Source organism: Lolium rigidum, chromosome 7, assembly GCF_022539505.1.
Source record: "Lolium rigidum isolate FL_2022 chromosome 7, APGP_CSIRO_Lrig_0.1, whole genome shotgun sequence".
Lineage (NCBI taxonomy): Eukaryota > Viridiplantae > Streptophyta > Magnoliopsida > Poales > Poaceae > Lolium > Lolium rigidum.
Window position 1 is genome coordinate 331,516,101 of NC_061514.1, and position 14,454 is coordinate 331,530,554.

Consider the following 14,454-nt stretch of genomic DNA (forward strand, 5'->3'; position numbering starts at 1 on the left):
GAATACTTCGCACATGCATGCCCGACTGACTTGCGATGATTCCCGAGGGAAACAAAAGGAAACTCTACTCGGATCCACGGCGACATCTTTCAGCATATGCACGTGAACCAGAGAAGATCACTTCCAACATCCGGAACACATACTTCATGATGACACAAAGATGGTTCTCAAAAGTTTCCAACATTAGTGCCACTTGTCCATTATGAATCTGTTTAAACTTGGAGGAAATAAGAATGTCATCGATGGGCTCAATAACAAACTTATCAAGATACTCCAATGAGGAACTCATATTTTGCAGGAACGAGGCAAAAGTATTGGTCAGACCAAAGGACCTGAATGTATACTCAGACGGGACACCATGAGTATAAACATCATCAAGATAGTCCTAGGAACTGAGTTTGATTTGATGATAGCCCAAACTCAAATCAAAGATTAAGGAAGATAGCAAATCCATGGGGAAGATACTATCAGACTTCAGCGCGAACAAAACTAGATATCCCTTTAAGAATAATCAAGTTGGATAGAGCTCTTGTCTTTCAACTCTCCAAGTTGTTGTTTAAGCTCAACCAACTAATCCAGGATATCCAGTACGGTGTCCTGGAGAAAGAGTGATTCAGAGAACCAACATACTCACGAACCTGACAACACGGTCATGGGACAACATGGCGATACTTCTAGAAGGACACCCAGAATATCACGAACCACCGGTATATCGCTGAATTCGATAGGGGATCTTGCTTTACAAAGCAAACGATATGGTCTTGAGAGCTTTGGGATGAACCTAACTCTTTGACCGAATATGTGCGCCTGAACAAATGGACTTGGTAGCATGATCAAACTTCGCTTAATTAGTTGGCGAACCAATCATGCTAAGAATGACACAAATGTCCTTGGATCTCCAAGCAATAACAATTGCTAAGAATCTCAGATGGCCACATCAATACGCAAACCCCAACATTCCCAAGCATAGACAACTCAGAGAAAGGGTGAGTAAAGATATGAAAGAACATCACTTCATCTATAAGGCCATGATACAAAGCACGACCTCATAATATAAAAGAGGGTGATACTCTAAGGTAGAACAGAACAGAAGCTAACGAGGCCTCTTAATCTGCGGATTACAACACTTTGACCAAGTCTTAGAAACGGACGAGGTACTGGAGTTTGTTTCTCCTAACATACCGAAGTGGAATGTCTTGACGAACCACAAGAGTAACATACACTGGAAAACATCAATGCACATTTTCAACTTGGCTGCTAACTAGCAGACAAAGGTTGGAAAGCTACTAAAGAAGAAGAACACAATCAGGATCATAATTCCTGAGAGGTAGATGCACAAGATAACACTTCATCAAACTTATGCTGAAAAGGGAGGTGTGGAAGAGTCACAGACATAGATAAGAGACACTCAAAGAGCACTCTTGTCGTGATCCGTTTGGTTCGACGAAAGAACTTCTGGAATATAGCTAGTGGAAGGGAAAGATCTTTATTGCCGCAGTTCAACACGACAATAACCACAAGCTTGAAGGCTAGATTGATTTGAATTTAGCCATCCTGATGTAATGTTTGAACATTAACACCAGTGTTTAATGGAATGGATCTTGGGTTAAAGGCCAGCTTCATGTACTAAGATTCATACAACAGAATCAAGCACAATCGGGGACCTTAAGTTCAAGTCCAAGGGTTAAAACCCGAGAAAGACGTAACTACTTACTGAGTGACACCAAGGACACTACAAGGTAGTCATCACGATGCAGCTTCTAGAAGCGATGCAAGGAATCGAAACTATACAATAAAATAAAAAAGGAGGCATACAAGGTGAAAAGAAACCTCGAAGCCTGGAACAGAATGTTGTGGAACCCACAAACTAGAAAGATCATGATGGAAGGAGATCTCTCTATTAAAACAAAACAAGGAGATGCACAGAACACACACGACTCTAGAGAACCCTGCACTAGGTCAACTGGTTTAGAAACGACATGCCTTTAAGGCACCTAAGTTTGAAAGACTACAAGAGATAGAAAAACTTTCAAATCAACACAAGGTAAGGCACCTTAGAATTAGAGCGATACCAGGTAAGGAGTAAAAAGAAGCCTAATCAGATTTTCGCAAATACTTTTAGCTTTCAAATAGTTTTCGCAAACTCTAGACTCAACATCGACCAGTAGAAAGGGTTTTCCTACAGGCAGTCCTGCTCTGATACCAAAACCTGTGGCACCCCCGGGATCAGGGTTAGACAAATACCAGATCTTCGTCGACATAAGCCTAACCTAGAGCTCGAGAGACTACGAGTGAGAGAATCGGTAACACAACGGTGACTCTACGACTCAAGAAGTAGTACAAGCTCATAAGCGAGCGAAGAACCAAAGTATTACAAGCAGAGGTCAACGACCGACATACATCAATCAACGGAAGCGAAGTTATGCTATTAGACATAGCAAGATAGCAAAAGGCCTAAGAGGCCGGGAGCATAACGGCGACGTCCCGGCCCATAGATTCCGGGCTGCCACACGGGAACCCCAAGCTACTCGTCGATGTCGACTAGAAACCGAGCATCTGTTGGAGCAACTTCGTCCGAAACAAAAGCATGCAAAGCTGAGTACAGGGACTCAGCAAGACTTAGTACAACCTTTTAGCAAAGCGGGTATGCGGGCTTTCTGTGGAGCTTCTTTTGCGTAAAGCCAGTTTTCCTTTATTAAACAAGAGGGAGAAGAAGTTCGAGTACTTAGAACCTTTAAAAGGGGATAAGAGAGCGATATCTTTAGCTCTACTGATCATCATATTGTATCCACCAATCTTCATCATCTCGAACCGCTATCCTCGGATCAGCCCCTCAACAACCCGGAGAAGGTGTCCATAAACACACATTGTTTGCCAAGTTTTACGATCAGGTTAAAGTTCTCTATGATCTCCACGTCCGTTCCCAAGTCGTCCGTAACCGTGGACACGGCTTTTCGAAAGATTTAACCTGCAGGGGTGCACAATTTTATCCACACGTGCCAACCGATTCTTAGTGCCAGAACATTAGCTCTCTTCCTTGAAAAGCCGGCAGAGAGTGGTTGACCACGACCTTTACCTTGCTGTCGCCGAGACCATGAGTCACGCGCTAAGGATGGTTCCGCCATAACGGGTCAAGTCCCGAAGTCGGTCCTTAACGATGTGTGCCGAGATGGGTTTCCCCAGAGGCCGCAACCCCCAGCCACCACGACCACGCTTACCTACCTGTTATGTACCTTTTCCCCCAAGCAAAAATGCAATGCATATGTCCAGGTAAAGCGCAAACTATGTGACTCATGGAATCTACTAGGCAAGTTAGTGAGTCGAGAGGGTACCATAATAGGGCCTCGTGTGGTTGTACGCTCAGTCTTGGTTCAAGAGGCGAGAACTCGCATCCTAGGGTCGGCAGGAACAAAACAACCCACCACATCCCAATGTGGCCTTTCGTCTGAGCCTTTAATCATGTTTAACACTCATCTCTATACTTACCACGACAACCTATCATGCTAGATTCATTTCATTGTAAGGCTCCAGTCCGAAGACCGGAGTAGTAGCGTAACAAACTAAGCATGGCTAAGCATAAAGAGATAAAGACTCTCGCGACGCACACATGCCAAACCTAGGTATGCTAGGAGCAGTGGATCATGGATTTGAGGCTACAGGGATGGAACATGCAATTGATAGGATAAATCTACCTATCGATAAAAGACAGTTGAATCGTGTGCAATATGTAGGAACCAGAAGTAAAAGCATTTCATAAACATGTATGAACCAGGCTAGGGCTTGCCTTTGTCCCTGACAAACCAATGTGGATCTTCGATGCATGCTTGACTTGTTCATCGGTGGACAATTATTGATCTGCGTCGTTGTCGATCTTCATCGTCTCGGCATTTGCTCTATCGATCGCGAAGAAGCAAATACTAGAAAGAGAGAAATAACAATCAACACATGGCACCGATGCAATGCGCAAACAAGGATGATGATATGACATGTTTAATTAAGTGCTAGAGCTAACCCTAGGACATGATCATCAATTTAACTGGGTTTCGGTGAACTAGGGTTAGTAGTCCCGGAACCTCAAAGGGGTACAATTAGTTCTTCTAAATCAACTAGGGTTCAAAGTTGTTTAACAATGCATGATTTTGTAACCAAAATGTAGATCTCATTTTTCTGAAGATTTTGATATATTATACACATTTTTCTGATTTAAAATGAATAAGTTATGAATTTTACAAGTTTTATTCATTTTAAATAATTTCTGGAAATATTAAATCGCTGACAGCCTGGACCCACTGTCAGGGTTTTAATCACTTATAAACATTTAGGAAAAGAATAAATATCTGACGGACGGGGCCCACCTGTCATGATTTTTCTATTTACAGAAAATAAAAACAAAAACGAAAATAAAAAGAAAAAGCCTCACGGTACGGGTCCCACCGGAGTCAACCGCCGGTGGTTGACAACGGCAGACCGGCGCCAGGGACGAGAGGCACGGCCGTTCCAGGCCACGCTTGGTCGCGCGGGCCGGCGCGTTAGACGCGGGCGACCGAGGCGAGTCGCCTGGTGGTGGCGCCGCCAGCTAATTGACGCCGGAGCATCGCCGGCGACGACATTCGGCGGCGGCCGGGGCAGGTGAATGTGGCGGGGGCGCTAGAGAGGGCGAGAGGGAGAACGGAGGGGCGCCGGAGCACCGGGTGCTCACCAGGAGCGCGCCAAGGTTGGCGGCGAGGCCGGAGGAGGCCTGCAGGCGCCACGGCGGTCGCCGGAAGCTGCGCCGGCCTCGTAGAAGACGGTGTCGGCGGCGGCGATTGGAGCCCTCCCCGGCCGATTCCTTCGACGGGGAAGCTCGGGGAGGCGAGGCGGAGCTTGTGGCATGCTCAGCTGGGCGCGGGGTGGCGGCAAACGGCGGCGAGCAGGAGCGGCCGGAGCTAGGGTTTGGGGGAGCTCACAGAGAGGGGGAGAAAGAGAGCACGGGAGAGCGAGGAGAGGATAGGGTCGAGGGAGAGAGAGACGTGCGGGCTCGGGGTCTCTCGTTCAACGCCGGCCAGCGGGAGGTGGCGCTCGACGCGAGGTAAGGAGGACACGCAGGTGCTTGGCTTCGTGAGGAAGAAGACAAACGAGAGGATTTTGCAAAAGCCCCCTGGGTTTTGGTTATTTCTCGGGAAAACTAGAAACAGAGCAAAATCAATCCTATTTTGGTATTTTGCAACCTTTTGAGATCCAAAGTAACTCAAAAACTTTAGGCAAAATATTTAGTGGCTTTCCTAATAATAGTTGAAAGTCCACACATTTTTATTTTGGGGTTTTCAAATGTTTGAACACGTTTCAAATAGACAAAGACTTGCATAAACCTAGTGTTTCCATTTTAATTTATTTGCAAATTTTTCCTAATGCATTTTATATGATGCTCATGAATGCACAACCAAATCCTAATTAGGGTTCAGCAAAACAGGGATGTTACAGTTCAACAAAATTATTGAGATGGGCAGCAGCATCATCAGAACTAACACCAGAAAATTGATCTCTCATAACCAGGTTCAGTAAAGCAGGTTTAATTTCAAAGAATTCTGCTGTAGTAGCAGGTGGAGCAATAGGTGTGCATAGGAAATCATTATTATTTGCGTTTGTGAAGTCACACAACTTAGTATTTTCAGGGGTATTCATTTTAGCAACGGTAAATAAAACAAACTAGATAAAGTAAATGCAAGTAACTAATTTTTTGTGTGTTTTTGATATAGAGAGCAAGACAGTAAATAAAGTAAAACTAGCAACTAATTTTTTTTTGTTTTGTTTAGGTGCAGCAAACAAAGTAGTAAATAAAATAAAGCAAGACAAAAACAAATTAAAGAGATTGAGAAATGGAGACTCCCCTTGCAGCGTGTCTTGATCTCCCCGGCAACGCGCGCCGAGAAATTTGCTTGATGCGCGTAGATGTACACGTCCGTTGGGAACCCCAAGAGGAAGGTATGATGCGCACAGTGGCAAGTTTCCCTCGATAGAAACCAAGGTTTAATCGGACCGAGTAGGAGTCAAGAAGCACGTTGAAGGTTGATGGTGGCGAAATGTGATGCGGCGCAACAACGGGGATTCGGCGCCAACGTGGAACCTGCACAACACAACCAAAGTACTTTGCCCCAACGAAGCAGTGAGGTTGTCAATCTCACCGTCTTGCCTGTAACAAAGGATTAACCGTATTGTGTGGAAGATGATTGTTTGCAAGAAAACAGTAAAACAAGTATTGCGAGTAGATTGTATGCGATGTAAAGAATAGGACCGGGATCCACGAGTTCACTAGAGGTGTCTCTCCCATAAGATAAAAGCATGTTGGGTGAACAAAATTACGATCGGGCAAGCTGAAAAATAGAGAAGGGCATAACAATGCATATACATGATATGATAAATATAGTGAGATTTAATTGGGCATTACGACAAAGTACATAGACCGCCATCCAACTGCATCTATGCCTAAAAAGTCCACCTTCAGGTTATCATCCGAACCCCATTCAGTATTAAGTTGCAAAGTGATACGTCCAATTTGCATCACTATTTTGTATCATAATTTGCTGTTATTCATTGATATATTTCATATTGGGACACAATACTTATGTTATTTCATCTATTTTGCATGTTTCATCATTATTGGAGGATTAAGCACGGAGCCGGGATTACTGCTGGAAAAAGCACCGTCGAACGCAATATTTCGGAAGATCAAGCTGTGGAAGGGAATTTCACGTAAATTCCTATTTTTCCGGATGACGGAGGGAGCCAGAAGGGGGAGAAGAGAAGAGCCACTGTGGGCCCAGACCACGGGGCGGCGCGGCCCAAGGCACTGGCCGCGCCACCGCTGTGCTGCGGGGCCCCACGGCCCCTTTCGCCTCCTTTTCTTCGCGTACTCCTTCGTCCCGAAAACCTAAGCCACGAGAGAGGACCTCACGAAGGGTTACGGCCCGCCTCGCGGGGCGGAGAACACCGAGAGAAAAGATCTCTCCGGCGGGCGAGGAATCCGCCGGGGAAATTCCCTCCCGGAGGGGGAAATCGACGCCATCGCCATCGTCATCGAGCGGGACATCATCTCCATCATCATCATCATCATCTCCACCATCTACACCGCCATCACCACCGCTGCACCTCGTCACCGCTGTAGCAATTCGGGTTAAATCTTGATTGTTTGATAGGGGAAACTCTCCCGGTGTTATTCTATACTTGTTGTAGATGCTATTGAGTGAAACCATTGAACCAAGGTTTATGTTCAGATTGTTATTCATCATCATATCACCTCTGATTGTATTCCATATGATGTCTCGTGAGTAGTTCGTTTAGTTCTTGAGGACATGGGTGAAGTCTAAATGCTAGTAGTGAATTATGGTTGAGTAATATTCAATGTTATGATATTTAAGTTGTGGTGTCATTCTTCTAGTGGTGTCGTGTGAACGTCGACTACACGACACTTCACCATTTATGGGCCTAGGGGAGTGCATCTTGTATTCGGTTGCTAATTGCGGGGTTGCGGAGTGACAGAAACCTAAGCCCCCGTTAGTATATCGATGCGGGAGGGATCGCGGGATCTCGAGTTTAAGGTCTGTGGTTAGATTTATCTTAATTACTTTCTTGTAGTTGCGGATGCTTGCAAGGGGTATAATCACAAGTATGTATTAGTCCTAGGAAGGGCGGTGCATTAGCATAGGTTCACCCACACAACACTTATCAAAACAATGAAGATTATTTAGCCACTTGAAGCGAAAGTACTAGACTAAAATTCCCATGTGTCCTCGAGAACGTTTGGTCATTATAAGTAAACAAACCGGCTTGTCCTTTGTGCTAAAAAGGATTGGGCCACTCGCTGCAATTATTTCTCTCGCATTTTATTTACTTGTACTTTATTTATACGCAATATCAAAACCCCACGAATACTTGTACGTGAGCATTTACGGTGAATCCTTCATCGAAGCTGCTTGTCAACACCTTACGCTCCTCGTTGGGTTCGACACTCTTATTTATCGAAAGTACTACGATACACCCCCTATACTTGTGGGTCATCAAGACTATTTTCAGGCGCCGTTGCCGGGAGTGAAGCGCTATTGGTAAGCGGAATTGGTAAGGAAAACCTTACTTGTTTGTGCTGATTTTATTTACACTCTCTGCTATAAATCATTATGGAGAGATCCTCTCTTCAATTTCTATTTGGGAAATCTACTACTATCGCAACGGTAGTGGATGAAGCGCCGAGTGAGGAAGTAGTACCATATAAAATACCTATGAAAATTATTGAACGTGTTATGGATAACCGCTATGAAGGGGATGGAACTGTTCATCCTGGTGATCATTTATTGTTTTTGCATGAATTATGCGGTTTATTCAAATGTGCAGGTATTTCTATGAATGAAGTTAGAAAGAAACTATTCACTATATCGCTGTGCAGTAAAGCGGCGCCTTTGGTATAAATTGCTTGAAGAATGGTGATTCTATTGATTGGGAGGACATTGTGCCTTTATTCTATTCAAAATTTTATCCTCCAAGTGAAATTCACAAAGATCGGAACCGCATATATAATTTACGGCCTCATGATGGAGAGAGTATTGCCCAAGCTTGGGGGAGATTGAAGTCTTTAATGCTCAAATGCCCCATTCATGAGCTTCCTGGTAATGTTATTATTGATAATTTCTATGCAAGACTTTCTTTTCAAGACAAGACCTTGCTTGGATACTTCTTGTTCGGATCATTTACACGCAAGAATGAAGAGTTTAAAAGGGACCTTCTTGATCGGATCCAAGAAAATACTGAAGGATGGGAGAACGACAAAGATAGAGAATCAGGTATAATTTATGATTATAAATGCATTGAAGCTTTTATGGATACTGATAAATTTCGTAATATGAGTGCTACATATGGTCTTGATTCCCAAGTTGTTGCAAATCTTTATAAAGCTTTTGCCTCTCATTATGAACTGCCTAAGAAGAATTTTGATAAGTATCATGAACCGTATAAGGATAAAGTTGATTCATCTGTAAACAAATGTGTAGTGGTTGAAACTGTTGATAATGTTATTCCTGAAGCTTATATTGAAAAAACTCCTTTCCCTGCTAAAATGAAGGAGTACTCTGTTATATCTAGTGCGGTTAATAAAAGTGAAAAGAAACCTAAAGAACTCGAAGAACAAATTAAAATTGAACTTCTTTGTTGCAATAGTTAAAGATCTTGTGATCTGAAAATGTGGAGGATGGTCATATTATTTTACTGTGAAGATGCTTCTAATATTGTTTCACATCCTAATAAATCCAAACAAGTTAGTGTTCCTATGCTATCTGTTAGAATTGGTGATCATTGCTATTATGGTTTATGCGATATTGGTGCAAGTGTTAGTGCTATTCCTTATGAGCTTTACACGGAGATTATGCACGAAATTGGTTCTTGTGAACTTGAAGATATTGATGTGGTTATTCATTTGGCCAATAGAGAAACTATTTCTCCAATTGGTATTGTTCGAGATGTGGAAGTTCTATGTGGTAAGATTAAATATCCTGCTAACTTTTTGGTACTTGGTTACTATTGCTAGTGATCATTGTCCTATCATTTTTGGTAGACCTTTTCTAAATACTTGTGGAGCTATTATAGATTGTAAGAAAGAGAAAATTTTGACTAGATTTGCTGGTGAACCTTATGAATTTAACTTTTCTAAATTTACCAAAACTCCTTATAAAGCTGACTTGCCTAGTAATGATTTTAAAATGGAGCCAGTGTGCATCTATTGTTCTTGTTCCTAATAATCCTTTGCAGCAACATTTGGAGAATAGTGAAAGTGAAGCTTTTAGGAAAGAAAGAGATGAGCTTGAGGAAATTTTCTTCGCCAACCTATTCTCAAGCATGATTTACCGGTGGAAGATTTGGGTACAACACCGCCACCAAAGGAAGATCCTGTTTTTGATTTAAAGCCTTTACACGATAATCTTAAATATGCTCATATTGATGATAAGAAAATATATCCTGTTATTATTAGTTCTAAGCTTTCGAGAGATTGAGGAAGAAAGGTTATTGGAAATATTGAAGAAACACCGAGAGCTATTGGCTATACTCTTGATGATTTGAAAGGGATTTCTCCTTCTATTTGCCAACATGCTATTAATATGGAAGAAGATGCAAAGCACTGTTGTTGAACATCAACGTCGTCTAATTCCGAAGATGAAAGAGGTGGTAAGGAACGAGGTATTAAAACTTCTTGAAGGCTGGTATTATATATCCTATTGCTGATAGTAGATGGGTTAGTCCTGTGCATTGCGTTCCTAAGAAAGGAGGAATGACTGTTGTGCCTAATGATAATGATGAGCTTATTCCTCAAAGAATAGTTGTAGGTTATAGAATGTGCATTGATTTTCGAAAAGTTAATAAAGTTACTAAGAAAGATCATTACCCTTTACCCTTTATTGATCAAATGCTAGAAAGGTTATCTAAAAATACTCATTTTTGCTTTCTTGATGGATATTCAGGTTTTCACAAATTCTTGTTAAAGCTAAAGATCAAGAGAAAACCACGTTTACTTGTCCTTATGGAACTTATGCTTATAGGCGTATGCCTTTTGGTTTATGTAATGCTCCTGCTACTTTTCAAAGATGCATGTCTGCTATTTTTCATGGTTTTTGCGAAAGTATTGTAGAGGTGTTCATGGATGATTTTTCTGTCTATGGGAATTCTTTTGATAATTGCTGCGAAACCTCGATAAAGTTTTGCGAGAGATGTGAAGAAACTAACCTTGTTCTTAATTGGGAGAAATGCCACTTTATGGTTAATGAAGGAATTGTATTGGGACATAAATTTTCGAGAGAGGTATTGAAGTTGATAGAGCTAAAGTTGAAGCAATTGAGAAGATGCCCTATCCGAGGGATGTTAAAGGTATTCGTAGTGTTCTTGGTCATGCTGGGTTTTATAGGAGATTTATTAAAGATTTCTCTAAAATTTCAAAGCCTCTTACTAATCTTCTTCAAAAAGATGTACCTTTTGTTTTTGATGATGATTGTAAGGAAGCTTTTGAAACTCTAAAGAAAGCCTTAACAAGCTGCTCCTGTAGTCGAACCTCTCGATTGGAATTTGCCTTTTGAAATTATGTGTGATGCTAGTGATTTTGCTTGTAGGCGTCTGTTCTTGGACAGCGGGTAGATAAGAAATTAAATGTTATTCATTATGCTAGTAAGACTCTTGATGCTTGCTCAAAGAAATTATGCTACAAGCTGAAAAAGAATTGTTAGGTTGTAGTCTTTGCTTGTGATAAGTTTAGACCTTATATTGTTGATTCGAAAGTTACAATTCATGCTGATCATGCTTGCAATTAGATACCTTATGACAAAGAAAGATGCTAAGCCAAGGCTTATTAGATGGGTACTACATGTTGCAAGAATTTGATTTACATATTATAGATAGGAAAGGTGCTTGATAATCCTGTTGTCGATAATTTGTCTAGATTGGAAAATATTGCTTATGATCCTGTTCCTGTTAATGATAGTTTTCCAAATGAACAATTGGCTGTAATAAAGGTGAGCTCGCGAGAGAGCCCTTGGTATGCGAGATTATGCTAACTTTATTGTTTCGAAGTATTTGCCTCCAACCTTTTCATCTCGGCAAAGGAGAAAATTCTTTTATGACTTGAGGCATTATTTTTGGGATGACCCACACTTATATAAAGAAGGAGTGGATGGTATTATGCGAAGATGTGTTCACTGAATATGAACAACGGGAGATATTGAATAAATGTCATGGTAGTGTTTATGGAGGACATCACGCTGGAGATAGAACCGCGCAAAAGGTTCTACAATCAGGTTTTTATTGGCCAACACTCTTCAAAGATGCAAGGAAATTTATTTTATCTTGTGATGAATGTCAAAGAGTTGGCAATATCTCTAGACGCAATGAAATGCCTATGAATTATACTCTTGTTATTGAACCATTCGATTGTTGGGGATTCGACTTCATGGGACCTTTCCCTTCTTCAGACGGTAACACTCATATACTTGTCGTTGTTGATTATGTTACTAAATGGGTAGAAGCTATACCTACAAAAAGTGCTGAGGGTGAGACCTCTATAAAAATGCTTGTAGATATTATATTTCCTAGATTTGGAGTACCTAGATATATTATGAGTGATGGAGGTTCTCATTTTATTCATGGAGGTTTTAGAAAAACTCTTGCTAAGTATGGTATTAATCATAGAATTGCTTACGCTTATCATCCTCAAACTAGTGGTCAAGTAGAATTATCAAATAGAGAGATTAAAGCTATTTTAGGAAAGAGCTGTTAATAAATCTAGGAGGAATTGGGCTAGCAAATTGAAAGAAGCACTATGGGCTTATAGAGCGCTTATAAAAATCCTATGGGAATGTCACCTTATAAAATGGTTTATGGAAAAGCTTGTCATTTACCTCTAGAACTAGAGCACAAAGCTTATTGAGGTCTGTTAGAGAACTAAATAAAGATCCTAAATTAGCTAGGTAATAAGAGGTTGTTGCAATTAAGTTCTCTAGATGAATGGAGAAGTGAAGCTTATGAAAATGCTAAACTCTTTAAAGAAAAAGTTAAGAAGTGGCATGATAGAAGGATCATTAAAAGAGAATTTAATGTTGGAGATCAAGTTCTATTGTATCGGTCTCGTCTCGGATTCTTTGCGGGGAAATTACTCTCGAAGTGGGAAGGACCATATGTTGTTGAGGAGGTGTATCGTTCGGGAGCAATTAAAATTAGCTCTCTCCAAGGCAATGCCACACAAGTGGTGAATGGACAAAGACTCAAGCATTATATCTCGGGTGATTCTTATAATGTTGATGTTGATATTATTCAAGTGGAAACACCGGAGGCTTTCATCAAAGGACAAATTGACGGTTCGCGAAGCTGGACTTTGAATAGGTAACGATACAGGTAATAAAAAGTCCGCGTTTACCTTTCAGAACATTATTTCTGCTGTTTTTAGAAAATATGAAAAATTACGAGTTCGAAACGGAGTGGAAAGGACGCACGAGGGCGTGCCACCATAGGCGGCGCGGGCCCCACTACGGCCGCGCCGACCTATGGTGCGGCCGCCTCGTGTGCCGTTTCCGACTCGGTTTCGACCTAGAACTTTCCTTTTGTCGTAAAAATATTTGCTATATAATCTCCCGGACCCACGGAGGTCCGTAATATCGTTTTCTCGTCGTGTTTTGTTTCGAGCTGTTTTCTACCGGGATCCGCTTCGGATCTAGATCCATCATGTCTTCGTCGGGAACTCGGAAGGACAGCTTCTTTGAGGATGTCGTCAACCCGGTACATGAACGAGCTGAAGATGCACCCCAAAGAGTTGCGGCTCGTGGATGGAGAGTTGCGGATCAAAGATGTCCGGGGTCCTAAGGGAGAAGGGAGCTTGGAAGACGAGGATGGAGAAAGTCTGGAACAAGAGGTTTTCAACTACAAGAAGATGGCTGAGCGTGAAGTGGATATCTTTCACAAGATTGTGTACGAACTCATTGATGGACACAAGAAGGAGGCTCGCAAAGCTGTGGGACGATATCTTCTCACTTCACGACACCACCAACAAACTCCAAGCTCAACTATATGATGTCCATAATCAAAGCTGTGAGTATGAAAACAGGTTTAAGCGCATAAGTCATGCTTTGCTAGTTTCGGGTTTCAGGAAACCAAGATGTCTTTTGTTGATGGAGGGCCTCTTCCATGGAAGTCGATGACGACAAAGAATCACCATCATCACCGAAGGAGTAATTCATCATCGGTATTGGCATTCCCTTGGTTTGTTCCAAGCTTGGGGGAGTGCCGCGGTATCACATCATCACCACCTTTATCTTTTACTATCAAGTAGTGTCATATCATGAGTAGGGAAGTTATCATATGGAATAGTATGCAGTGTGGAAGTATCTCTCTTAGTTAGTTATCTATGTATCCGTTGGTGTGAGTTATCGTTATGGAATATTAATGAGAAGTCTTATCATTTACTTTTTGCACATCTTATTTTAGTTTGCAATCTCTATTATATGATTACTCTTGACATGAGTATTAATATCACTTTGGGAGCATTAAGTAAATCTATTTGGTTTTGGCAAACTTAGCATTGGTCAATAGCAACAACATCTTGATGTTTAAATAGAAGAGAGAAATGCACTTAGATATATTACTCTATTATCTCTATGCTTAGTATTCTTAAGTTAAAATTGCTTGTGCTTATGAGAAAGATGCATGATTGTTTCTATCATATGTATATTTGTTTGTTTCCCTCAACCTTTATGCTTGCTATCAAACCTTGCTAGCCAAAGACTCGTATCGAGAGGGAATGCTTCTCATACATCCATAACCTTAGACCAAACCTATGCCATTTGTGTCCACCATACCTACCTATTACATGGTATTTTACGCCATTCCAAGTAAATACTTCATGTGCTACCTTTAAATAATTCAAACCACTACTCCTTATTTGTGTCAATGTTTTATAGC